Below are 27,432 nucleotides of genomic sequence, written 5' to 3' on the forward strand. Positions count from 1 at the left end.
TAAGGTCGCAACACGTGACTATTGAACGCGGATAATGTACGTAAATAATATTTATATTTTTACTAGCTGACCCGGCAACCGTTGTTTTGCCATGTATATTATTTCCAGGAAACATTTTTTTAGTTCAATAAAAATATCCTATATATAATAAGATAGGGGATAATCGTAGAGGCGTGACAATTAAGGGTTGTAAGTGCTGTTTCATAAAAAAAAATTGGGCTGGACACCTCTTATCACTTATATCACGGGGTTTGAGATATAGATGGTAGCCAATTCCCAGACTTACTGAATATGCATAAAAACATTCATAAGCATCGGTGGAGCCATTTCGGAGGAGTATGGGAACGAACATTGTGACACAAGAATTTTATATATATAGAGATTCAATCTACATTCTTGGGTTGAGGGGTTCAAGAACACAGGCGCCAATTACAGATATATGTTGGCTCGTGATGGTACCCCTGAAGCCAGAGCAGTGCTTTCCTCGCTCGAAGAATAGGCTGAAAAGTAAGTAGGCTTACATAGAAAAATATTATTTGCAATAATCAAATAATATATATAAATGAATCCCTATTTCTCTTGGTCACGGCATCACGCGTGAACGGCTGGACTGATTTCGCTAATTCTTTTTTTGTTGTGTTTGTTATCGTCAGGAGAAGGTTCTTTTGAAAGAAAAAAATTAAAAAAATTCGCGGGAAATTTGAAAATTTAAGAATACTTTTGTTATGATATTTTTTTTTCATTTCATTCAAACTTTTTTGAATTAACCTTATGGCGTTTTAGATAAAATTTACAGAATGCTGCAAATTTCGCCAAAGAGGATGTAAGAAAAATGAATATCGTTTAAAATAAATGCATCGATCGGATTTATTATATTGATAAAATCAATAACAGTTGTTAATTGTTTATGGCATTAATATTGTATAAAATCCATGTTTTTCACATGGTCTGTCACAGTTATATGTGGCCTGTTCGCATGTCGGAAAACCAACAAAACTATTTATTTACGCGCCAGAAAAACCAACAATGAATGTTGTGTATCATAAAGCATTTTTAGTAAATTGTACCAATTCGAAATCAATATTTATATTTAAGACAGGACAACGTCTGTCGGATCTGCTAGTTCATATATAGATATGTAGCCTTCGAGATGCAATACAAAGATTATAGCGGTCATACAATTTGTATATACCATTTTTATAGTACGATTTGTGTTTAGCCTCAAAAAGGCTTCAGTTTGCCGATTACCTCATCATCAGTGCAATTGTGGACCAGCGAGCATTTTCTTGAGGTCTGAGAACAGGTAAAAGTCGCTGGGGACAAATCTGGAGAATACGGTGGAATGAATTCGGATTTATTACGATTGAACAGGAAGTATACAGCAGGGAAATGCTGCCAGCATTAAATATAAACAGCGACCAAACTTTTAAAATGTCTATTTAATTATTATTAAATCAAAATTTATTCATATACGTAGTACAATGTACACTTATGAACCTCAATTATATTCCGGATATATTGCCAAATATTTTGTATATGTCCGATGAATGTTTAGTGTTCCAGCCGTATAGCCGGAACGATCGCTTTGCAATTTAAAAAGTCTAAATCATTTATTCATAAGTATAGGTAACATAATGTAATATTATAAATGTTTAAAAAATATGAAATGCTTGTAATTTTACATCACTTAATTAATCACGTAATTAATAATAATAAAATAAATTAAAAACAAAGATTTGTCTTTGTTTTTAGTTAATAGGAGCACGCACTTACATTCCCATGGGTAAAACGCACCATTTATTACGATGTAGCTTAAAAATATTGTTAATTGTGTGTGTGTGTTGTTCATAAATACTTTGAATCTATAGCAAAGCATAATATATTATATATTAATACATGAGAGGCATTAGAATGATTCAAAAAATCAGTATAAATAGAAACATAACCAAGGCAAGCAATGTATTAGAACACGCTCAGTCACAAAAATGGAGGTGGGTGTGGCGCGTCTACGTGACAAGAGGTGGACGAAAACGGTGACCACATGGGCGGGTCCACAGGGAAAAAGAAAGAGAGGTAGACCTGTGACTAGGTGGGAAGACGACATCATAAAAACAGCTGGTTCCAACTGGATTCAAGTAGCCCAATCTAGAGAGGACTGACTATCTTTGGAGGAGGATCTTAGGTGAACCTAGAGAGGAGTTCTTACAGAATGAAGAATAATAGTGTAATAGTAAGATTAAGGAAAAACTAAGTAAATTTAGGATACAAACTTAATTACTAACAAAGCTAATAATTGCATGTAAGCAAACTAACTTAATCTAACTTCTTGTTTTATAAATAAGAATTAAAAGACTTTTTTTATTTTATATGCTAGGCTGATCCATTTTATAAGTCTCCGTCTCTTAAGCGTAACATGCTGCTAAATTTGTTGTTTTTTATTAGATATAGGTGCGTAACACTGAAAATGTTTATAACTGGCCAGTTAGAAACATTGCTAATGAAAACTTTTTTTTAATTAAATTTTAGAACTCTTTGGTAACCTAATGTAGTATTTTCCATTCATTTGTCATTTGTTTTTGTGAATTGGTGGCAAATCTAATCTTGTTACACGATAAAGTGAACCTAACGCGAGAAAATGTTCGGTCAATGATTCCGTATGACTTTCGTAGTTGGCTTACTCAACAACAAAGCTATTATAGGCCGAGATTCGATTAGCCCCATCTCGTGCCACTATTTACAATTGGATTAACAAGTTTTTGCGTGGACATTACAATCGCAATGATGATCCGCATGAGGGACGTCCTTTAACAGCGAGTACTGAAGATAACATCAGTGCTGTGCGACGCATGATAGAGGAAGATAAGAGAGTGAGTTATCAGCAGATACGGGCAAGCCTAGGCAGTGGTATTGAGTCAAGTTCAAAAAAGATTACAAGAACATTTAGGCGTCAGGAAGCTTTGTACCAGATGGATTCCCCATACTTTAACCGACGACTAGAAACACCTTCCACCAGAAGTTGAGGAAAGACTTATATTTGTGCCGTTTATTATTAATCATATAAATGTATATATTTAAATTGCAATTTTTTTTTTCAAACTAGTTTATTGTCGTTTATTTTTGTAACACTATTTCCTTTCTATCATTGTACTGTTTTTCATAAAACGTTGTGCACTGCTGTTATTGATGCCCGTGCATGTATTGTCTTTAAGAGTGTCGTGTGTTCTCTGTACTTATGTGTTTAAATGTTAATATTTTTAAAATAAAATATCATTTTAATTCAATATAATTTCAAAAGGAAATGTTTGTTTGTAGTAAAATCTTTGGATCTATTGATTAATAAAAACTTTTGTTCAGATTTCATTTTAAAATTGACCAACTGCTGACACGGCTCACGTGTGTTCCAAAATGTTAATAGCTGAAGGTGCGCAATACACCAACAGCTCACTTAAATAATATTATGTATGTGTGAATAGGTGTAAGTAGTATTTAAGATATTGTCTTTGAACAATAAATCAGATTTTAATATTGCTCTGTCGTATTCATTTCTCGCTTCCTCTCAAAGTAGCGAAGACTATTTCAAGCCCTTAATTATCGTGGTGAGCCTGCCCGATAGATTTGAGATAATCCCACCACCTCGAACCTTTGATCCTACCCGTAGGGCTCCGTCTATTACCTTAGGTCTCTTGGTGCAGACATCCTGTACTTATTTATATATTCACTATTTATGTGTTAGGGTACATCTGTAGGGCTTAGGGATCCGTAGGGTTGTTAGGTTCTTACATTTCACCCTCTCATATATTTAGTTATCTAATGCAGCTTGCTCATAAATACATGACATATACAATACAGATACTCCTGACATTCAATACAGATAAATATTAAACACACATTTCACAGTCCACTAGTTAGCAAGCTGTACAATATCGTTATTTCAACCCAAGTAAAAAGTAATGTAACATTATGAGTTATAATTAATAAAAATAGTATGCAGTGCTGGATTTACCAGCAGACTGAGTAGGCTTAAGCCTAGGGCGGCGGATTTGAGGGGGCGGCAAATTTGTCCCAAAAATTTCTTTTTTGTCTTAAGGAAATAAAAAATTATTACAGATTATTGTGTTGTAAGGAATTGATGACTTCTTTTTATAAAATAATTTCTCTCGATCTCGAAGATCTCGACTATTTTTGCTTTCTGGCTATTAATTTATTCATTCGTGGATTCGATTATGACTGGATTAACGATGCCACTGATGTCTATTCGAGTTAGTTGCAATGCTTTATGTGTATCAGAGCCATGTTTTTGGTTTCGGATGTGAATATTGCAACTGAAGAGAACCTGTGTTTCAACAGAATCGATGCCCAATGGCAGATTATACCATTAATTACGTTTGTAAGTATCTGTCTTTAGTGGTGAATCCACAATGTACGACTAACATTACGACATCATTTCTTGAATTGCGGTATCTTGTATGCGGTTGTCATTATATTTGTAACCTAGTTGTAGTTGTACCTTTCCGACCACTTGAGCAGCTCCTTTAGAACTGTGACTGTACACTATATCATTTTGCTTATTGTAGTGTTCTTTATAGTTTTGTACGGTTCCTGGGTCAACGGGATGCTTCAAATAATAGAGATTTATTGATTTACTCTATATTTACCACTCGCGTGTTACAATAGAATATGAGCGAAATAATGACGTGCTAATTGCTATATACCGAATGAATACAATTTAACAGTCAAAGAGAGTGCCTACGTCTGGCTATGCTCTCGGGGTGTAAATCCCATGATTTAGTTCGCTATGAACGAATGTAGAAGAGAGTGCCTGCGTCGGGCTATACTCTCGGGACGTAACTGCGACGATTTTGGAAATCGTCACGCTTATAAGTGATCGATATGTACAGCCATGGCACGTACAAACATAGGAATTTGTCAAGCTTGTAAATGAGCAAGAATGTACGAACCTTGGCACGTACATAGGGATCATCACGCTTATAAACTAAGAAAGCCTGAGTAAGCAAAATGTACACCCCAGGCAAAAAGTGCAAGATGAATATGTAGTGCTTTACAAGATGAAACCATTATATGCTTAACTTATGGAAATGTTTAACAGTCTCTAAACTTATGTTAACACTTCTTATACTATTCCACGGCACTATTACTAACACTAAGAAATATCGGAGTCCGGTCCCGGGTGGGTCTCTCTCGTGCTTTTCACCTAAAAGAAACTCAGTCATTTTTTACCTTCCGGTGTAACCACCAATATTGTAATGGTCGGGTGGAACTACCATGAATTGTAATGCTCCTCTAAACAGATCTCTACCTGCAGTAAACATGACAGTCCCTATATCTTCAGGCGTAAGATGCCATGATGGAGCCATTTCTTCTTTGCAACGACAATTGCAAATACATATGTACGTATATATATAAGATCCCGCTCAACAAGCGACAGGGAGATTTAAAAAAAAAACCCGTATGGAAAAAAACGTTGGAGCTTCGACCGTGGGCCTCAAGATTTTGGTATTTACATAAAATATATTTTCAAGCGGTGTTGGTGATGAAAGCCACGGCATTAACTTCAGCGGAGATGTCACAGATCTCCACGTATCTTGCTCTGACGCCATTTATTTGTGTCGTTGTGTGTGTGCCAATCAGAGCCTGCGTAAACGCGTACAAATTTTATAAATCACAAAATTTTCGATAGATGACTTATTAGTTTTGTAAACACAATAAAATATATAAAAACTCGTGAACGTATTTTATTATACCACCACACCATTAGTAAATTTAAAAGGTAAGAAGGTGATCAGCCTTTTGTGCCTGAGGCACGCCTTTGAATTTTTGGGTCTAAAGCAAGTCGTTTTCCTCACAATGTTTTCCTTCGCCGTTAGAGCTAATTTTAAATGCGCACATAAAAGAAAATCCATTGCTATAGCCGGGGATCAAACCTACGACTTCAGCGTATGAGCGTCGCACGCTGAAGCCACAAGGCCAACACTGCTATGGTTATAAACAACTCCTTAATATCAGCCACTCAGGCCTTGAGCCAGTCAGCGGTTTGGCTCGCCATGGCCTTCATTCCTCCACAGCCTCAATATAAAAGGAGCCTTGGGCTGGCTACGAAACCGAAGTCACTGATGCTATAGGGAGTTACAAAACATTAGCGCCTACTATAAAGCTTCCAATAGGGATCTGAATATTGAACTTATTAAAGTAAATATACGAAAATTGGGTTGAACGCCGTAAGAAGGCATCTTATAATGATGCTTTTTGAATGGACCTACGCTCTGGTGTTCTTGGTGCGCAACTCCCACTTTCTTCGATTAAAATTACGATGTCAAAAGTGTATACAAAGAGCAAACTGGATACAGACATCTATAATATTTTTGAAACTCGTTCGAGATGGACGTAAAAGCTTAACAATAAATAGACGCAGTATGGTATAATTGTAACTTTCTGAAGCAAACTATCTAGTTACGTACCTTTGCTTAAGAAGCTCAAAGCATCTATTCCCTGTATATATATTTTAGTAATGTACCTTTTTGTAGGTAAAAACATAAATATTGTTAAGTCCATTGTCGAGTAGACATGGAGAGATGTTGACATTCAAAGATCTTACTACTAGTGTTTTTAAAAATCGACATAATGTACTTACTTTTGAAAAAAATTATATTCTATTAATCGTTATTTGCGAGAAGAATTATAATTAATATGAATTTAATAATGTAACTAATATCTCCTACTTTGAATGGTCCAGTAAATAGGCTATCTCGCTCTTACAATTTGATTACTAAGATCGATGATGATTGATGGGTTTTACAACAGTCTGCCAAATTACCGTAACCTTGTTATTCATGCTCTTAATGAGGTCTAAGATTTCATTTAGTTTAGTTATTATTGATATTTTGTTGTTTTACCTATTTAGTTTAATTAATTATTATTATTATTATTTATTGTGTTTGTTTGTTTTAATTTTCTCCATTTAGGTAATCTATACTTATATTCTAATATAATTGATGTGTTTTTTATGTGTGTCAAATTTGTGATGTCATATTTTCTTATATTTTTTATGGCATGCACATTGTTTTAGAACGTGTAAATAAATAAATAAATAAAATAATATAAGAATTTAGTTGATATGAGTCACAATGTAATAATTACAATTAATTATTGTAACTTCTAGTCTACCTTTTAAGGAAAATATGTGTGGCAGAATATGCTAACTTTAGATAACCATAAAAAAAATTGTACCGTATTCTTGCAAATAAATTATTATTATTACATATTATTACAACGGTTCTAGATTGTTGCAAGTTTATATTATAGACTGCCTATACACTTCTCTAGATATTTTATTCTCTAGAAAACATAAAAATAGCTATTTAGCGAATGCTTGAAGTTCCATGCTGACTATCTATAGTCAACTTTTCCAGCTGTCTAAATTTTGAGCAACGACTTTAATCGTCAAAACGTAACTGATAAAAATTCTTTTTTTTTCCTAAATAAGAACGTTGTAACTAATCAATACGTCCGTCGTCTTACCGATAGCATTTTTTTCTTTCAAAATTATTGTAGTAAAACAAAATGTTTGTAGGACATTTATTTAAAAAAATTAACCTATTTTTTCAATAATTCATTACTCTTCTGTATTTGTGTTAAGACATAAGCAGTGTCGTCTTGTTCGGAATCGTGGAGTATTTGCTGTTTCAACTTGTTCCTGGTGATTTCATTGAGGAGTGGTTGTCTCTGTGAAATAATCTTAGACTTAACTTTATAATTAACGTTTTCATTTTTATTTATGTAATAGAAGGCAAATGGGCAGACGGCTCACCTGATGTTAACTGATCTTATTCTTATGTGTATTATCTTGTCTACCTTTTTAATGTTTAGCATGCTCCTTTCCATGCCTCGTCGACATGTATTTATATTGTTTTTGTTTTATTTGTATATATGTTGCATGAGAAATGCATATGTTAGCCATGCAATAAGTTATGATTTCATAACTCTCTTCTTAACCATTATAGACATATCACTCTTAAATATTCTACTCTCTATCGGTAGTTCGTGCTAAATCTCGTTTATGTATAACATCTATCAGGGCCTGCCATTCGGGCCGAGGATCATCCCTCCCTCAGGAGTCCAACGTTCTTCCTCCACTTTAAACTAAAATCAAAATTTCTAAATCTGCTCTTGGGATACTGCGCAGGATTTTAACAATTAATTTAGAGAAATGGAACTCTGATCGAGAGTGATTAAACCAAAGGTGACATGGGATCACGCAAATGGATAGAGTTGAAGATTTGAGGTAATTGACGATGTCCAGAGAATTGTTTTAAATACAGCTTTCTGTTTAATCTTATGAATTTATGTGTCTGTCTCTTTTACTGTCGCTTTTTCGTTTCATCGAATTTTAAATCACAACGATGCTAAAGATGTTTTCACTTCTATACTTATTTTTTATATAACAAACGGGATAAACAAGGCGGAATACAATGTAGTGCATATAGTGTTACCGAAAAATAATGTTTGTGTCTCCGTGACTTAACCCAAAAAACATCAAATCCAATAAATTTTTAACGTATGGTACCTATACATTGAGTGTGATTTCATATATATATATATATATATATATATATTAGTATAAGATACTTCTTGTTACAGATATTGATACGAATCGCGCATTATTTGCATTATGCGAAATCACAACTGAGACGTGAGTGGCGTGGACCGTGTAGATTTTTGACAACAAGTACAATTCATTCGAAATTCGAAAAAAAACACCAAAGCTATGGACGTGATTCGAAATTCAAATTACCGCACCACAGTTCTGTTCATATTTTGAAATTCACAACGCGCTACATAGATAAAATTTGAGTAATTTGATAAACAAAGTATTGGGAGAAAATAAATAAAAATATTTTGTATTACGTATTTCATTTTTTTAAATGTATGTGTATATAATTTAAATGCAAACGATATATCAATTATTTTTCTAAAATTCTCCAATGACAACATCTTAAAGTGCTCCTAGTTGTCGTTCTTAGGACGTATGAACTTCATACCAAGGATGTAAATTTTCTACCAGTTCCCAAATCAAGGCAAAAAGCGGGGGAAAAGAATTGGCAAGACTTTGTCACTTTACGTTTACTTGCTAAGTTTTGCGCAAGGCAAATGCACTGCAACCATAACGCCTCGCTTCGCTTGAGATATTGAAACATATCTTAACTAGAATTAAATTCAAAAATAGGTTTGAATTTGAGGGAAATTTCAGGATAAAATCATTCAGAAGAGAGAGAGCTTCCTTATTAAGACAGCTAAAAATGTAGACAAAAGATGTACAGGCAGTCTTTCTGCCTAGAAGTAATAGATCACTGCCGTGCAATGGAAAGTGATTACATTTTTAAAGACAAGGTGTCTACGACCTTCAGGTTGAGAGTCTAATTTTGATTAATGCGCTCAATTACAATATAATATCTTACAATAGATTGATCCATTGCTCAACACTAAATCAATCTGCACTCTTTTAATTTAGAGTTACGGTTCTTGAATGACTGTAGTCTATATTTAAAACCTGTTTAAATATTAAAAAAAAACATGTTTGCAATTTACCCATGGTAGAAGTAGTGAAAGCTTCAAAATTTTTGGTTTCAAAATAATGAGATGAATGTAATTTTAATTTTAAGTTTAATACCAATTATTTATTTTGATAAAAACTACAAAAATTAAAAAAGTTTTTATAAATATTTATATTATGTAAATTAGAATTTTTTCACTATCTCAATGTAGTATGTAGACTATTCTTTAAATTATTGAAATGAAACTTCTTTATCGGCGTTGGAAAAACATTTACCGTCATATATTTCCGTTACGCGCAATCTTTTTCTTGTCATTACCATGGTTGATTCGAATAGATTCGAAGCCAATAGTACCAAAAATATATAATAACGATAACAATGATAGTAATTATTACAATATTACAATTAATGAAATTCTGTAATAATCTTAGTAGTAATAAGGTGAAATGAAATAATTGTATTATTTGTATTCATGTCTATGATAATAAAAGCCTTTTGTTAAACTTTATCTAATTTAACCTTATTAAGACATCTTAAGACCGGACCAGACGCTCTGCGGTCGAGTTTCGCCGTGTGGTCGACTGCTTAGAGCTGCCGGACCGAGTACCACTCGGGCTCTCGGCTTAAAATACCAATTCAACAAATGAAACCATGGATATTCTAAAATAGTTGAAAAACCCTTCAGTGTCTTCTCTGAGCTGGGGATACAAAGCATGAAATATTCCATACTGTTCTCTTGATTGTAGTATTGGACACACCCACATGCTACGGTGTCTTCTACGCCTACGCTTGCGCAATAGTAGTACAAGAAGCAGTGTTTCGTCATCGAAATCCATCTTGTAAATGAACTCGCATTGACGGTATTATTTTGCGGTCGAACACAACTGCTCCAAGCAGTCGTGTGGTCACGTTGAAGTCGTACACGGCTCTACAGCAGTCCGTTTCGACTGCAACATGCCCAGCGTAAGGCGTTGATATAAAAAATTTAAAAAATGGCCGCTTGAAAGGGAGACGTGGTATAGATGTTAGTCAAAATATGTCTGTCGATTATAATTAACCATTACGGTAAAAAGTATGTAAAATACCGACTTATTTCGAACATAACGTGACTTAATCGACTTATAGATTTTTAATTGCAACGGATGTTTTGTTACGGTTACAGCTACGTTGGAGCGCGGGGCCCGTAGCATTTGCTACTCTTGCTACGTAGCTAACCCAGCACTGCTTGCGAGTAGACATTACCTTCAGTATAGATATCGGCAAACATCTGGTACAAATGTGCTTGCCTGCGCAGAAGCCATTTTTAGGTATTACTTCGGCGGGCGGTAGTGCGCGACGGCGCGAGAGTGACGTGTCGATCGCGTGATTGGTAAATCAGTTGACGTTTGTGTCCCGCGCTGTATGCCGGTGAAGTTTGCCGGTATCTGTACTACAGCGGTTCCAGAACTCACTTTTATAACTAGCAAAGCGCTCTAATTTTATTACGTTCTGACAAGTCCCATGTTTGTATACATGGACACATTCAATTTTAATTGCTGTCCAGATCTTGGATGAAGCTAAAAAAAAACCTTACAAGTATTGTGTTAAACCGAAGAATTTATTTTGGTTAATTAGAAGAACTTGCATATACTTTATAGGTTTCATTGATAGCTTAATAAAAAATAGTAATTTTAGTTTGTTTTTCTTTATATTACAAAATAATATAATAAAATCATTAGAAAACCGCTGTTTGTGTAAATGTAACCATAGCAGTCTTGTTTAGGAGACAAATGCATATAAAAATAGTTTTTCAATTTCATTTCGCATTGGATTCGCATTTGGAGGTTATATATTAATTGTTATTGAGACGATAAAAATGTTTTATCAAAAATGAGACCAATTTGAATTATTATTAGTCGAGTGGGAAATGATTTTAAAACTAATAAATTAACTTTATTTAAAATAATTAATGACTGGATTTCATGAATTTTTGGAATATATGCTCTCAGGTGACGATCCGAAATTAATATGCCGAGATATGTCTGAAATTGATGTTTAGTAGCTGATTTTTCTACTCATGAGGGAAGAAGACGCGTGCGGTCGGCATGCTTTCCCGATGATGTGACAATTAACATGTCTGTTAGCATAGTTCACGAGAGAGATTAGGAATTAAAAAGGTCATCAATTCATGGTCAAAATCAATTTATTTTGGGGTTAGTGAATGGCAAAAAAATATAATTATAGTTGAATAATGATTGTTTGTAAGCAAGATATATTGTTTGCTTCCATTTTTGTAAGCAGTGATGGCCTAGTGGACTGAGGTTGTAGGTTCGTTCCCATGCTGTGCACCAATGGACTTTCTATGTCTGCATTTAATTCACATTCGCTACAACGTCGAAGGAAAACATTGTGAGGGAACCGGCTTGCCTTAGACCTAAAAAGTCGACGGCGTGCGTCAGGCACAGAAGGCTGATCACCTACTTGCCTATTAGATTAACAAATGATCATGAAACAGATACAGAAATCTAAAGCCCCGACTTAAAAAGGTTGTAGCGCCATTGATTTATTTTGTTTTATACATTTTTGTATAGAAGTGCCTCCAATTTATTGATATACTAAACTGTTAAATACTATCAAAAACATTACTTGTAAAAAAGACCCAGTCTCTCAACTCTTTTCTAGCGTAAACAGTTACTACCAGTAAACCACGCCGGTAAGTGAATCAGTCCCAACATAAGTTGTCTAGTGACCATATCATTATTAAAAGTCCTTAATGTTGTAAATAACAACTACTTAACGATCGCACTAAGCATCCTAATTTACTGCAATGCCAATATCAATGACAGTAAACTAGCTGCTGTGGTCTCTGGGAGAATGACTAGCGCTGTGGAACAGTCTGCTCCTCAGCAAAATGCCGACCCAATTACCACCTCAACACACACGCATAAAACACTTAAAACGTACAGTGTTCTTTAAAATAAAAAAAATCTGATAACAATTGTGAACAAAAAAATATTTTCTTTGATTATTGTTATTTGATGTGTTTTGTTAGTGATAAATGTTATACCTTTGTCTTATGACGTATACAATAGACAAAAGCTTCTTTTCAGGGTTACTAAGGGCTTGTGTTGGTAAATTTCTGCCAAGTGTTGGCTTAATGGGAATGGAATATATACTAAAGATACCAGGAAAGCTGGACCAGTACTATGAAGGTTCTTTGAGAGGCCGACCTGTGGTTTATGATAAGGAGGGTTGGCCTGTTCATCCAGACACCAAAAAGAGAACAGTACGTCTTGTGAGCAAGTATGTTTATTTAAACAGAGTTGTAACACTTATTTTTGGCCTTATGATTTCTATTTACGTTTATCGTTAACTGTATCCTTGATATTTTTTCAACATTTGAATAAAACCTAGTATAATAGTAATACTGTTTTTTGAACTGAAACTTCTTCGTAAAAAAAATACGTGTCACATTTTACTGTTACGTGCCATCTTTTCTTGTCCCTACCACGGTTAAGATTCGAAGCGTTTTATAACAAAAATATATAATAACGATAAAAATGATAGTAATAATTCTATTAAAATTTGTAATAATCTATGTCTATGATAATAAAAGCCTTTTGTTAATTTAATTCAACTCTTCTTACGTGTGTACACTAGTAAAACACCCCTTTTTTAGTTAGATGCAATCCAGACTAAAGTATATTAAATTCGTATTCATAGAATATACAATGGAGGTTTAACAATATTCTTGGTAGAATAATGATGTGCCTATTGTACCTATAATTTAATTGAATTTATTTACTAGCAATGCCCCGCAGTTTCACTCGCGTAGATAACGATCTCGTAGTAGAAGAAAGTCTATTAAGTCAGACTAGATAGATATATTTTTGTTGTTGCCAACCTTTTTTAATCCGTAAGTTACGTTGTAATCCCGCTGAGACGGAGATTTTAAATCGACTCTATTCCAGGCCAATGGAGTTCATATTAAACTTAATAATGTTTATTATCTTACCGTGTATACTCTTATGGGAACCAGTTGCTTATGGAATGCAAATGATAAATAAATGTAAAAGAGTAGAAAAGTTTCGAGGAAGCACGAATAAATGTTTTAGCAGTAAAGATATGCAGGTGTGCTTATCGCATAATGGATAAATCAATAGATTTGTTGACCAAGGGAGAAAATATTGGCTTGTGTTAAATTATACAAATCTGTCAAAAGTGTCATCATCGTATACGTACACGAAACTGTCATGATTCATTATATCGCGAGATCTGGTCGTGTCACAGGGGAGGGTCATTTGGGCCCTAGAGATTCTTAAAGGTTATTATTATTAATTGCTTGTTTTATTTATTGTTTTTGTTACATGTTCATCTTTCTATATGCTTTTTACTTTTCCTATCCACTGCACCTACTTCTACGAACGTCCTCATGAATAAATAAATAAAATAATAATAGGCTTTATTCGAGTACACTAGAATTACACTAACTCCATGTCATTTATGTTTTCATTAGTACTCGACCTCCGACAGAGTGAAGGCCTCCTCCAGCTTCTTCCATTGGTCCCTGTTCCTTGCGACAATGTTTCCCCGCTATCCCTTTTATTTCATCTTCCCAAGTTTTTGGTCGGCATCCTCTCTTTTCTTCTCAGTGGGAAGAAACATTTCAATGCCATTTCAATTAAGGGTCTTTTTGATCCAGCTGTCATTACAAATGCCTCATTAATATTAATTAGAAAATAATGAGTCCAAATGTTCTAGAACGTGGAGCCAAGATGGCGGAGGCGTTAGGGTGACATGAGGAAATGGAAGACACCTCAAGTGCTTCGGCACTAAGTGCAGACATTTGGGACTACGGTCTATCTCCAACAGGCGAGAAGAAATGCGATTGCGTAAGATTTAGTATATACTAATTTGTGTAGATTAAGTGTTTATTATATACACTAGTTGTTATCTAAAATTTATGTGAGAGAAATGTTTACTAGTCGCGATAACCAAACAATATTTGTTTAATGTTATTCATAATTCACAAGACAAAAAATTAAATTCATTCGACTTCGAATCATGGTCCTTCAAGGAAAGAACGTAACAATTCTTGAAAGGCCGCAACGCACTTGCGAGCCTTCTGGCAAGGTGAGTGTCCGTTGGCGGCGGTATCACTTAACGTCAGCCCATTTGCCTTCTATTACATAAACAAAAATTAATTTATTATATTTATATTTCACAGAGACAACCACTACTCAACAACATCACCAGGAACAAAGAGAAACGGCAAATACTCCACGACAAATACAGAAGAGCAAAAATTCCTTAAAAAAATAGCTTAATTCATTGAAATAAATGTCCTACAAACATTTTGTTTTACTACAATAATTTTGAAGGAAAAAATTGCTATCAGTAAGACGACGGACGTTTTTATTAGCAACGTTGTTTTTTTTATCACTTACGTTTTAACCTTTTAAGTCGTTGCTCAAAATTTAGACAGCTGGAATAGTGGACTATAGACAGTCTGTGCGGAATAAAAATCAGCGTGAACTTGAAGCATTCGCTAAATTGCTATTTTTATGTTATCTTGAGAATAAAATATCTAGAGAAGTGTGTAGGCAGTCTATAATATATATACTTGCAACAATCTAGAACCGTTGTAATAATATGTAATAATAATAATGTACTTACAAGATTACGGTACAAAAAGAGACTAGACTAGAAGTTACAATTACATTGTGAGTCATATCAAGTAAATTCTTATATTATTTTATTTATTTATTTACACGTTCTAAAACAATGTGCAATGTGCTTGTTTTAAAAAATACAACATAATATGTATGCACAAATTTGACACACATAAAAAACACATCAACTATATTAGAATATAAGTAATCTATCAATGGAGAAAATTAAAACAAACAAACACAATAAAATAATATAAATAATTAATAAAACTAAAAAGATAAAATAACAATAATAAACTAAACTAAATGAAAAGTTAAACCTCATTAAGAGCATGATAAACAAGTTTACGGTAACTTGGCAGACTGTTGTAAAACCCATCAATCATCATCGATGTTCGTAATCAAGTTGTAGGAGCGAGATAGCCTATTCACTGGACCATTCAAAGTAGCAGATATTATTATAACTACATCGTCACATTATTAAATTCATATTAATTATAATTTTTCTCGCAAGTAACGATTAATCGAATAAGGTTTTGACTTTTGACATCGTAATTTTAATCGAAGAAAGTCCATGCAAAAAGCATCATTATAAGATACCTTCTTACGGCGTTTAACCAGATTTTCGTATATTTATTTTAATAAGTTCAATATTCAGATCCCTATTGGAAGCTTTATAGTAAGCGCCAATGTTTTGTAACTCCCTATAGCATCAGTGACTTCAGGTTTCGTAGCCAACCCAAGGTTCCTATATATTGAGGTTGTGGAGGAAGGAAGGCCATGGCGAGTCAAACCGCTGACTTCAAGGCCTGAGTGGCTGAGATTAAGGAGTTGTTTATAACCATAACCATAACCATAACAGTGTTTTCTTTGTGGCTTCAGCGTGCGACGCTCATCCTTACGGTCGTAGGTTCGATCCCCGGCTGTGCACGAACAGTGAAGGAAATCATCGTGAGGAAAACGACTTGCCTTAGACCCAAAAAGTCAAAGGCGTACCTCAGGCATAGAAGGCTGATCAACTACTTACCTTTTCAATTTACTAATGATCATGAAACAGATACAGAAATTGCTATAGGCTATTTGAAGTATCACCTGTGGTATAATAAAATACGTTCACGAGCTTGTATATATTTTATTGGGTTTACAAAACTAATAAGTCATCTATCGAAAATTTTGTGACTTATAAAATTTGTACGCGTTTACGCAGGCTCTGATTGGCACAACGACACAAATAAGTGGCGTCAGAGCAAGATACGTGAAGATCTGTGACATCTCCGCTGAAGTTAATTCCGTGGCTTTCATGACCAACACCACCTGAAAATATATTATTATTTAATACCGAAATCTGAGGCAAACGGTCGAAGCTCCAACGTTTATTTTCGGGTATTTTTTTTGTAATCTCCCTGTCGCTTGTTAAGCGAGATCTTATATATATACGTATGTATTTTAAATTGTCGTTGCAAAGAAGAAATAGCTCCAGCATCTTACGCCTGAAGATATGGGGACTGTCATCTTTACTGCTGATAGAGATCTGTTTAGAGGAGCATTACAATTCATGGTTGTTCCACCCGAAAGTAAAAAATATCTGCGTAATTTATGGTATAATCTGCTATAATAATGTATAATTAATGGTATAATAATGGGCATCGATTCGACACACGTTGTGTTCCAACAGAATCGATGCAATTCAGTTGAAATATTCACATCCGAAATAAAATCATGGCTTCGATACACATAAAGCAACTAACTCGAATAAACATTAGTGGCATCGATAATCCAGTCATAATCAAATCCACGCTTTCTAGCAGCGCTGTACCACCCTAGAAATAATGAATAAAATAATAGCCAGAAAGCAAAAGTAGTCCAAATAGACTTAGAGATCGAGAGAAATTGTTTTATAAAAAGAAGTTATCAATTCCTTACAACACAATAATCTATTCCAATAGATTTTGAGAAAATAATGTATTTTATATGAGTTAAGAAGTTACTTCTATTTGAGTTTGTAATATACTCAAATAGAAGTAAATAAAGAAGGAATAACATCCTTAATGCTTAGGAAACAAGATCTATTTCAACTCGTATCAGAATCATAGAAAAATTTGAAAAAAAAACAACTTAATAATAGAGCACACTCATATCAGTTCTGGAATAGTAAGGTAAATGCTACATTGTAACTGGATTTACACACGTGCACAGGTAGATAACTACCGACGGTAGGTATAATATACCTAATATTTAGTAAAGAGATAATCCCAGAGGCGACCCGCATTACTATTGTTAGCGGTAGTCGATTTAGTTCTTAGGGTAGGAAATTAAACACTTCAATGATGACCTAATCCACTATAATTTACTTCACTGATTTTACGTGAACTGTATAACTTCAAACTTGTACGAAGAAAAGGCCCGTGCGCATGTGTCACAACCTCTTTTATATTCACAACTCCCTCCTCCGACTCGACCATCCCACTTCGGGAAAATGATCGAGTCAATTCGTAACAACTCGTAAACAACCGAACGAGTCAAATGAGTAACTATTGCACATGCGCACTTGTAGAAAGATTCTTAAGAATATGTTTCATAAAAATGTTTAGAATTTAATTAAATTAATATTAGAAGCTAACACTATATTTATTGTGTATCAATTTGCACATGTCAGCACAAGTTATTACCTATACTAGATACGTAGGTACCCATTGGTAAAGTGATAACCCCAAAAGCGATCCGCATTACCATTTTTTTTGTGGCAATTTGCACACGTCAGTACCGGTAGTATGCAGGTAGGTAGGTATTAGTAAAGTGATAACCCCAAAGTCGATCCGCATTACTAATGTATTGTGAGTCCGCATTACTAATCCCAGAGACGGCCCACAACACATCTACCATACCTAAAATCACGTAATTAGTGAAGTGGTTATGCCAAAGACGACCCGCAGCACTAAATATTTACGTGAAAAGTACCTACATAAGGTTATAGGGTTATAAGGTTATAGGGTTATAAGGTTAATAACATGTTCTTCAATAAAGTGATAACCCCAGAGGTTACCCGCAAAATTGATTTATAAAGAAACGTGTGCCATCCATGTGAAACGTCGATGCAAAACAAAACCAACCTTCGTATCTTGACGGCTCCTGCGACGGTGTATGGGGCAGCGACCACGCTGCGAGCAGCTCGAGCGGAAGCACGATGCCAAGGTCAACGCGACGCAGCTGGAGCGGGACGTGACGGTGATCTGCTTCGTGATGGCATCAGTGGCGGGACATCCAATCTTGAATCACCTCGATGTTGTCGATGTCGAGGACGTTGTGCTTGTGCATACGCAATTTAATTTTTAAACTCTTGATTTTTTTCCATAAATACTCGAAATCGTTACACTCGAGTTTACGCTGTGCTGCTCAACGAAATAAATGTGCCAAGTGGCGGAGCACTAAAATGTGAATGACGATCGTCGTTAGGCAAAGAACAGGAAAATTTCAACATTACCTTCATTTTCAAAAATGAGTGAAAATGTTAAAATATGTGTTTTATCTACCCTCAACCACAGTGCGGAATGGCAACACGATATGTGCTACTACATGTAATCTATGCTAATCTTAAGGACAAAGCTCGAGTATAATTTACATTATGATGATGTTTGGCGTAAATGTCGACTACTTGAAGTAATGAAACAAAACTTATATAAACTAGATGAAGTTTTAAGACTTCCTTATCATTGCACATTTAATACCACAGAAATTATTTGTATATGGTTTGGTATAATGAAGCAAAACGTTTATTTATTTCTACAGTATCTTAATACTAATTATGTACTGACTACGTGATGATTCGGTTTAAAATACCTCCATTATTGTGCCGGTTCAGTAATCTAACGCAGCAGTCGACGCGCGTTTGCCGGTTTGCTTCAGTCAATTCGTGAGGTACCCACCTTTCAAGCTTTTTAATGTTTCCAATTTGCTTCAAGTGAATTAAAACAGTTTTATCACTAACACCGCAGCCTGCAGCTAACTCGGACGTGGTTTGCGATGGATCCGCTTCCACAATAGCCTACAATTCTTCATTATCAACTTGGGTCTCAGGCCGTCCACGGGGCTTGTCCTGCAGGTCGAAATTTCCAGAACGAAAACGTTGGAACCAAAAATGAACTGTGTTTTCTTTTGCAACATGACCGCCATACACATCATTCACCCTTCGAGTCGTTTCCGCAGCACTAGTGCAACGGCGGAACTCGTACTCGTAAATAATGCGATACTTTAAGTTTTCCATTTTGTAAAATGAGTGACGCAAACAGAAAAAAACAGAAGAAAAAAAAACAAATGAATGACGGTCATCGAAGCACAAATACATGAGTAAATAGCTGTGCAAATTTGAATTTGGAATTCCTTACCAAAGAGGAGGTATTTGAGGTCAAAGTGGCCAGTACGACAAAACGCCAATTTCATATGTAAGGACCTAATACAATAGCGCATACTTTCGTTTGGAAAAGTGTCTTCTTGAAACCTTCGCAGACATTCAATTTCCGTAACTGCACAAAAATAAATGCTCTCATTAAAAATGGCACTGCAGTAAGCGCTCTTCACAGTCATTTGTACGTATTAGTATACTTAATATTTAAGCAACTCAATGATAATACATACATATGACAACGGGCGTTGATACAAAATAACCACGTCTTACACAGAAAAAACTGTCAATCTGGGCTCTCAGTTCACTTGCACATATTTCTTATTGTTCACAATTTATAGTCACTAACACAAAAACACTTTTGAAAAGTCGAATAATTTCTATATATTCCGTACTCCACAAAATACCTATCCCTTCCAGAATATAATCAGTCATAATTACGTGTTTCTCCTTGGGTTTACGAAAATACAGTTAATAAATTCATTTCACAATAAGGACAACTGTGTTTGGCTTAATATTAGAGTAACTGTTAACAAATAGCCACTATTTACGTGTTTCTCCTTGGTTTTACGAAAATACTGTTAATACGGTATATATTACTTTAACATACTTCTTGTTATAGATATTGATACAAATCGCACATTATTTGCATTATACGAAATCACAACTGAGACGTGCGTGGCATGGATCGAGCAGAGTATTGACAACAAGTATAATTCATTCGAAATTCGAAAAATATACCAAAGTAATGGACGTGATTCGTAATTCAAATTACCGCAGCACAGTTCTGTTCATATTTCAAAATTCAAAAATTATTATTGGGAGAAAATAAACAAAAATTATTTTGTATTAGGTATTTCATATTGTTATAATGTATATGTATATAATTTAAATGCAAACAATATATCAATTATTTTTCTACGATTCTCCAATGACAACATCTTAAAGTGCTTCTATTTGTCGTTCTTAGGACGTATGAACGTCATACCAAGGATGTAAATTTTCTACCAGTTCCCAAATCCAATCCAAAAAGCGGGGAAAAAGAATTGGCAAGTCTTTGTCATTATTTATACTCGCTAAGTTTTGCGCAAGGCAAATGCACTGCAACCATAACGCATCGCTTCGCTTGAGATATTGAAACAAATCTTAACTTGAATTAAATTCAAAAATAAGTTTGACTTTGAGGGAACTTTCAGGATAAAATCATTCAGAACTGAAAACATCCTTCCTTATTCAGACAGCTAAACATGTAGACAAAAGATGTACAGGCAGTCTTTCTGGCTAGAAGTAATAGATCACTGCCGTGTAATGGAATTCAATAGATTAACTGTTTTTGGCTTTGGATTAATGAAACTGTTAATAAATAGGTTGAGTTTATTTATTTCTCCTTGGTTTTACGGAAATACTGTTAATAAATGTGTTTTTCAATAGGTTAACTGTTTTTGGCTTTCGATTAGTGAAACTGTTAATAAATAGGTTTCGTTTATGTATTTCTCCTTGGTTTGACGAAAATACTGTTAATAAATGCGTTCTACAATAGATTAACTGTTTTTAGCTTTGGATTAGTGAAACTGATAATAAATAGGTTAAGTTTATGTATTTCTCCTTGGTTTTACGAAAATACTGTTAATAAATGCGTTTTTCAATAGATTACCTGTTTTTGGCTTTGGATTAGTGAAACTGTTATTAAATAGGTTTCGTTTATATATTTCTCCTTGGTTTTACGGAAATACTGTTAATAAATGCGTTTTTCAATAGATTAACTCTTATTGGCTTTGGATTAGTGAAACTGTTAATAAATAGGTTTCGTTTATGTATTTCTTCTTGGTTTTACGAAAATACTGTTAAACTCCGACTAATAAACAACATTTCTTTTGATATTTTTTCCGCTTAACCTTTGTATATACATTAATATATTGTTCTTATATCTTAACAGAAATATTTTTAATTTAGTTAAATACTTAAAGAATCTACTTGGTTTCACCATAAATTATTGATTGAATAACTCGACTGTTTTTTTTCATTGTATTTGGAAAATAATTTGGGATGCCGGTCCTGTGTTGCCCCGAGGGCTCCAGACCGCGAAATATGGCCAAAGGTTTCCTTTTTAATATCCTTTCAGGGTCAGTAGAAATAAAGAGCAAATAAATTAAAATAAACTTTATTTAACATTTCTAAACACTTAACACCAATAATACAACTATAACGAGTAATATAAATTAAAAGAAACAGTGACCCTATAACCTTTACGGTCTGGGTCCTATGTATGCTATATTACGTGAATTGATTCGCCTTTTAACAAGATTTTTTTGATCAGCGCCATCTCGTGTAAATATAAATACCGACAACTTTCTTTTGCAGAGCTATTAAAGATGTAAAGGTATAAATACGTAGTAATAAGAATCAGCATTAAACAGTAATCATTTTATAGGCTGAATCTTAAAGTGCGATCTTCATACAATTTTCTCCAGTAAAAACAAAGAAATACATTTTTAACAGCATGTATTTAGGTCAGCGCCATCTCGTGTGAATATAAATAACTCAAGTTACTTCTGCAGAGCTATTAAATGAAGTAAAGGTTATGTAGGGTATTAAACAATAATAAATTTAAAGGCTAAATGTCTAAAATCGATATAATATTAATACATAAGTAAAACACAGAAATACAGTTTTTAAGTGTTTTCTTTAGATCAGCGCCACCTCGTCAGCTTAGACCTAACTATGTTAACAGTTTACAAACTTGACGTGGTGTCAGTACTATCACAAAAAAATACAACAGCGCTAATGTGATAGGCGTAGTAAAAATGATTAACATCCGTACAAATCCGTATATTATATATATATATATTCAAATTGGGTATTGAATTTAGAATATTTTAATATTTATAATGAATATAAAAATATATCGTAATATCCTAGGAAGTATTCAAGATTACAATTTAACTAATTGAAGCAATTTTTGGGGTTTATCCAGTAGTTTTTAGTACATACCCCAAAGAGGTGGCTATCTGGAATAAAAACTGTTTATTAGGTTTTCCGATGCAATTTATACTCGGAGTTCAAGAAGCGCTTAACTCATTTTTCGATTTTACCAATAATGTTATAATCATCATGTGTTCATCAAACTAAAAATGTTAAAAACTATAAGCCCTATGAAGAATTTGATTTTAAAAACAATATTGCTACTGCTTTTCAGCCAAATCCATGGTATCAGGATCTCCATCACACCAAAAAATGGTATATCATGGTATTGTTCTAGGCCGTTTTAAAGATACAATTTTCAAGCCATTTTCAGGCGGTTTGAAGGAACATTTCGGAACAATCGGAAACACGAAACGCCTTTTACAATGTAAACAACTGTTATTTGCTTTGGATAGGAAAAACTACAAATAAATAGTAACCGTTTATGTATTACTTATTGCTTTTTCGAAAATATTGTTCAAAAATGTGTTTTTTCGATGTGGACCACTGTTTTTGGATTTGGATCAGTTATATACACTTAATGGTGAATTAAAATTAATTGAATAAATTATATTCTCTGACTATCCCTAAGCATAACCTGATTATCGTCTACATTTGTATTATCTATGGTTCGTTAATTGTCAAAACCGGTGAATCATTTTTCTGCAGAGCCTGTAACCGAGCTGTCATAATTAGATTGACAATATTCATTTGAAGTTTTGGCGCTAATTTTATTCTCTGGGACCGTTTTGAGTAAGCATGGGACGTATGTTCCGAAGTTTTCGATTTCCCGCTCTTCGTTCTCCGTTAGGTTGATCTTGTAGGAGTATTCTTCGCGGTAGCTGATTCGTCGCTGGGGTCGTTTGGGGGTGCGCGTGTCTTGATTTGTATCGAATTCGCTGGAGGTCGTCGTGTCTAACTTGTCTTGAAAAAAAAAAAATATGTATAAACTCATATAATGTAAACATATCTTCATTGTGTCAACTATGCTTCCAATAATAAAAATTAAAGTAGTGGAACTGTAATCTATTTAAATAATAATATCTTTTGTTTAGTATTTATTTATTTATTAACACTTCTTTGCATAAAGTAATATAATACTGTTGACATAATTGAAAGAAGAGGGCAACTGGCGGCCTTATCGCGAGATTATACCTTATACCTTATATTCGAGAGATCTCCTCCAGTCAACAACTGTGAGAAAAAAATTACTACGCTAACGGAAGAAAATTAATAAGACGTCGAAGGAGGCATCGTTCATACATCGTATGATGTGATGTGATTTGGCCATATAGAACGGATGAATGGTTTACAATCTGGATATACAATGGAACTGTGAAGAAGGGAAAACGTTCCGAGAGCTGATGAGCCTGCATGTTAATTGTCATGAAGGTGGATGAAGTGAGAGGTATGTCAGGACTATAGCAATTGAAGATCCGTGCTCTCTGCTCAATAGTGCCCTTATATTGACCATATCGTTCTGGAAGCATTTCGTTCAAATATTAAGTAATTCTTACCTCTTGTCCTATATCCGGCGGATCAATTTCCTTACGTCTTTCACCAACTTCTCTGTCTATATCTGGTGTTGTTTGTAAATTAATTATTGTATTCATAATCAACGTCACAATTTCCATTTGTAGCTTTGAACTCGCTGTTTTTGTACTCCAGGTTCTGGAATTTTTAAGTAATATATTACATACACATGAGCCAATATGTCTGATATTTTGGATGTGATCTAAGCTTGTATCTCACCTTCCAGTAAGATTCAGGCAATCCTGTCAAATAAGAAAAACACATATTTTTCAGAAATAGACAAATCAGTACTCTTCTTAAATTAAAATATAGGTGACTAGCGGACCCGACAGACTTCGTTCTGTCAAAAAGATTTAAAATGTGGCAGTTTTTTGATCCTACCAATTTTATAGTCGGCGCAAAAAATTCTCCTAAACAGAACCGTCACCCTGATGATAGGGTGATGTGTAAGGTTCAGCTCGGGTGACCAAAGTATCTTCGCTTCCACGAACTTTGGCCACTCTTCTGTGACCCACTAAATAACCCCGACTGGGATATTTTCCTATTAGTAGGTATGTATTTAAATAATTTTGCAGAGATAGAGATATTAAATTAATAATTCAAAAATAATTAAAATTAATTGAGTTTCGGAACGCGACAAAATCCTCCTACGCAAACACGCACACTGTTTTGATAGATATGATGGAATTTGAACTTTCTGCAGCGATAATAAAGTGCAAATAGACTCTTCGACGCTAGGAACACACCTACATTGCTTAGACAATAGTGAGTGCTTGTAATTTAATATGAACTTTATTGAATAGCAATAAAGTTCAAATTGACTCTAGAAAACATTTGTATGGGAAATAGAAAAGGGCTGTTTTTAGGGTTTTCCCGGAAATTATTCGATTTTTTCTCGCCTTTTAAACCTTGCCTAGACCTCCATGAACATTTCAAGACTAAGATAAGATAAATCCGTTCAGCCGTTCTCGAGTTTTAGTGAGACTAACGAACAGCAATTCATTTTTATATATATATATAGATTAAGCGATATGATGGTTTGTACAAAATCATTGTTTTTATTCTATAGCAGCAGACTATTGTCTTAATATTTTTCACAAATAAAATTTTAATTCAACACACTGATTACAATGAAGAACAAACAAACTCTAAAAACCTTAGAGGTATTGAATATATACCAAAATAAATAATGTATTAATTAAAATAAAACAAAAAAATCTTATTGTTCAGTATCAATGATTTTACATCATAAATTAAAAAAGGCAGAGAAAGCACTTCACTAGCAAAAAATATATATGAATTGACTTGACTTAACTTCAACAAGAGGTTTGGGATTGGATTTGATTTCAATTTAATTAAATATAAGGAAAAGAGAAACATTGTGAGGTGTTTCCATGAGTTTATCAATGAAAATGTGGAAACCACATTTCTACTTTTAACAAGTTTTAAATAACGCAAGCATCCAGGCCATGTTTAAGTTGATATTTTGCTGGGGACGAACGTCAAGATTACATCTGAGAGTGAGTTTAAGTAAGATCAATAGAAATAAATTACCTCGGAGATTTTCGAATGTTTTTCTTTCAAATGTTTGCACAGTGCATCCCGCCTAAGCCGTTCATCACACATGGAGCATTTGGCCTGATTATGAGGTTGCTTATCAAAGAAACCCCACCCCACAGCTCGTTATCTGGATCCAATACAATTGATTCTTCATCTTCACTCCAGAGTTGGTTTCTGAAATTACCAGATATCTTTGGTTTACTTGAGCACACAGTTAAATGTATATTCTTTAATAGATATTAATGCCTTAGTATTTACTACAAAATTACATTAAGATTTGTTCCCATTGACCACTTCTAGATGGTTCATAAAAACATCAAATCGAAATCTCTAATAAAACAATACCACAATGTAATAAACTACGGAGTAGTTTAATTTAAGCTGTTTCAAAACAGTTGGATTAATATATTATAGCAGAATGTGATGTGATATGACAATTGACGTGATGTTGATGAAGAGAATTATTGTCACAATTTCCATTTGTGGCTTTGAACTCGCTGCCCTTTGTAAATTAAATTGGCACACGTTCCTCGTTTCAGTGGTACCTGCCACGCAATGCTTTCGTTGTTTACTCACGAATCCCGGCCGGTGCAATGCAACTGCCGTGTCGACGGGAAAAATCTGGAAAAGTCGGCAAATGCGTTTAAATTTAACTACCTAAGTACGGAATTAGATACATATTTTGTTCTTACGAACTATTAGACGAAATACCTTAACATATGCATACATATGCGAAAATATGTAAAAAATAATAATGTATATCTCCGTGTCTTTAGTAGCTAATTAAATGTGATATAACAAAATCAAAAGTTGAAAAATACATTAAAAATAATGCCAATTTTTTCCTACATTTTCCTACATTTCCCCGCTATGAAAATTTACAAATAATTTTAACCAACTACTTAATCTCACTACTATAAAAGATTAGAAAATACAATACTTATTTGCACAAATAATTAAATTTAGGACACAGTTCGGAACACGAAAAGAGAAGGACAAGGAACTCCTAATACCAAGACTGAGTGTTGGTATTGGGTGTCACATAACAACTTACTCGCATACATAAGTAATTTTATAAGGGTCATATTTCCTGTTTCCGCAGACAAGAACATTGTGAGAGCATCTGCTAAACGAGAAGTAGCTGTAGCATTTAGTTTTATTTGAAACCTTGGTCTCCTAAATAAATCGTGTTTCAGATTGCGGTCTTTCCTTTGGGTTCAAATCAGGTGCATTGATTAGGATACAATTCCCTGGCAGTATGTACTTAGGTAAAAGTTCCTTTCTTGTTCCTTTAGAGAACACAGTTGTAGCTATGTGTTGCAGACGTACTGCAAGATCAGACTGTATGTCTTTACCTGGAGTTTTAGACTTTGATGGATCTTCTCCCAATACCTGCAGCAGTTCATCGTATCATCCAGCGACAAGTGGTTGTTAGGGCGCCGATACCGCTACGCTACGCTTTTGGTTATGTACGCCTTCGTTCGAGGGTATTCGTTCTGGAATAGTAAGGTAAATGCTACATTACAACTGGATTTACACACGTGTACAGGTCTGCACAGGTAGGTATCTACCGATGGTAGTTATAATATACTTAATATTTAGTAAAGTGATAACCCCAGAGGCGACCCGCATTACTAATTTATTGTGAGTGGCAATCCCATGGACGGCCCGCAGCAATAAATATTTACGTAAAAAGTACCTACATATATAGGTAAATAACATGTTCTTCAATTAAGTGATAACCCCCAGAGGTTACCCG

The sequence above is a fragment of the Pieris brassicae genome, chromosome W (assembly GCF_905147105.1).
Source record: "Pieris brassicae chromosome W, ilPieBrab1.1, whole genome shotgun sequence".
Lineage (NCBI taxonomy): Eukaryota > Metazoa > Arthropoda > Insecta > Lepidoptera > Pieridae > Pieris > Pieris brassicae.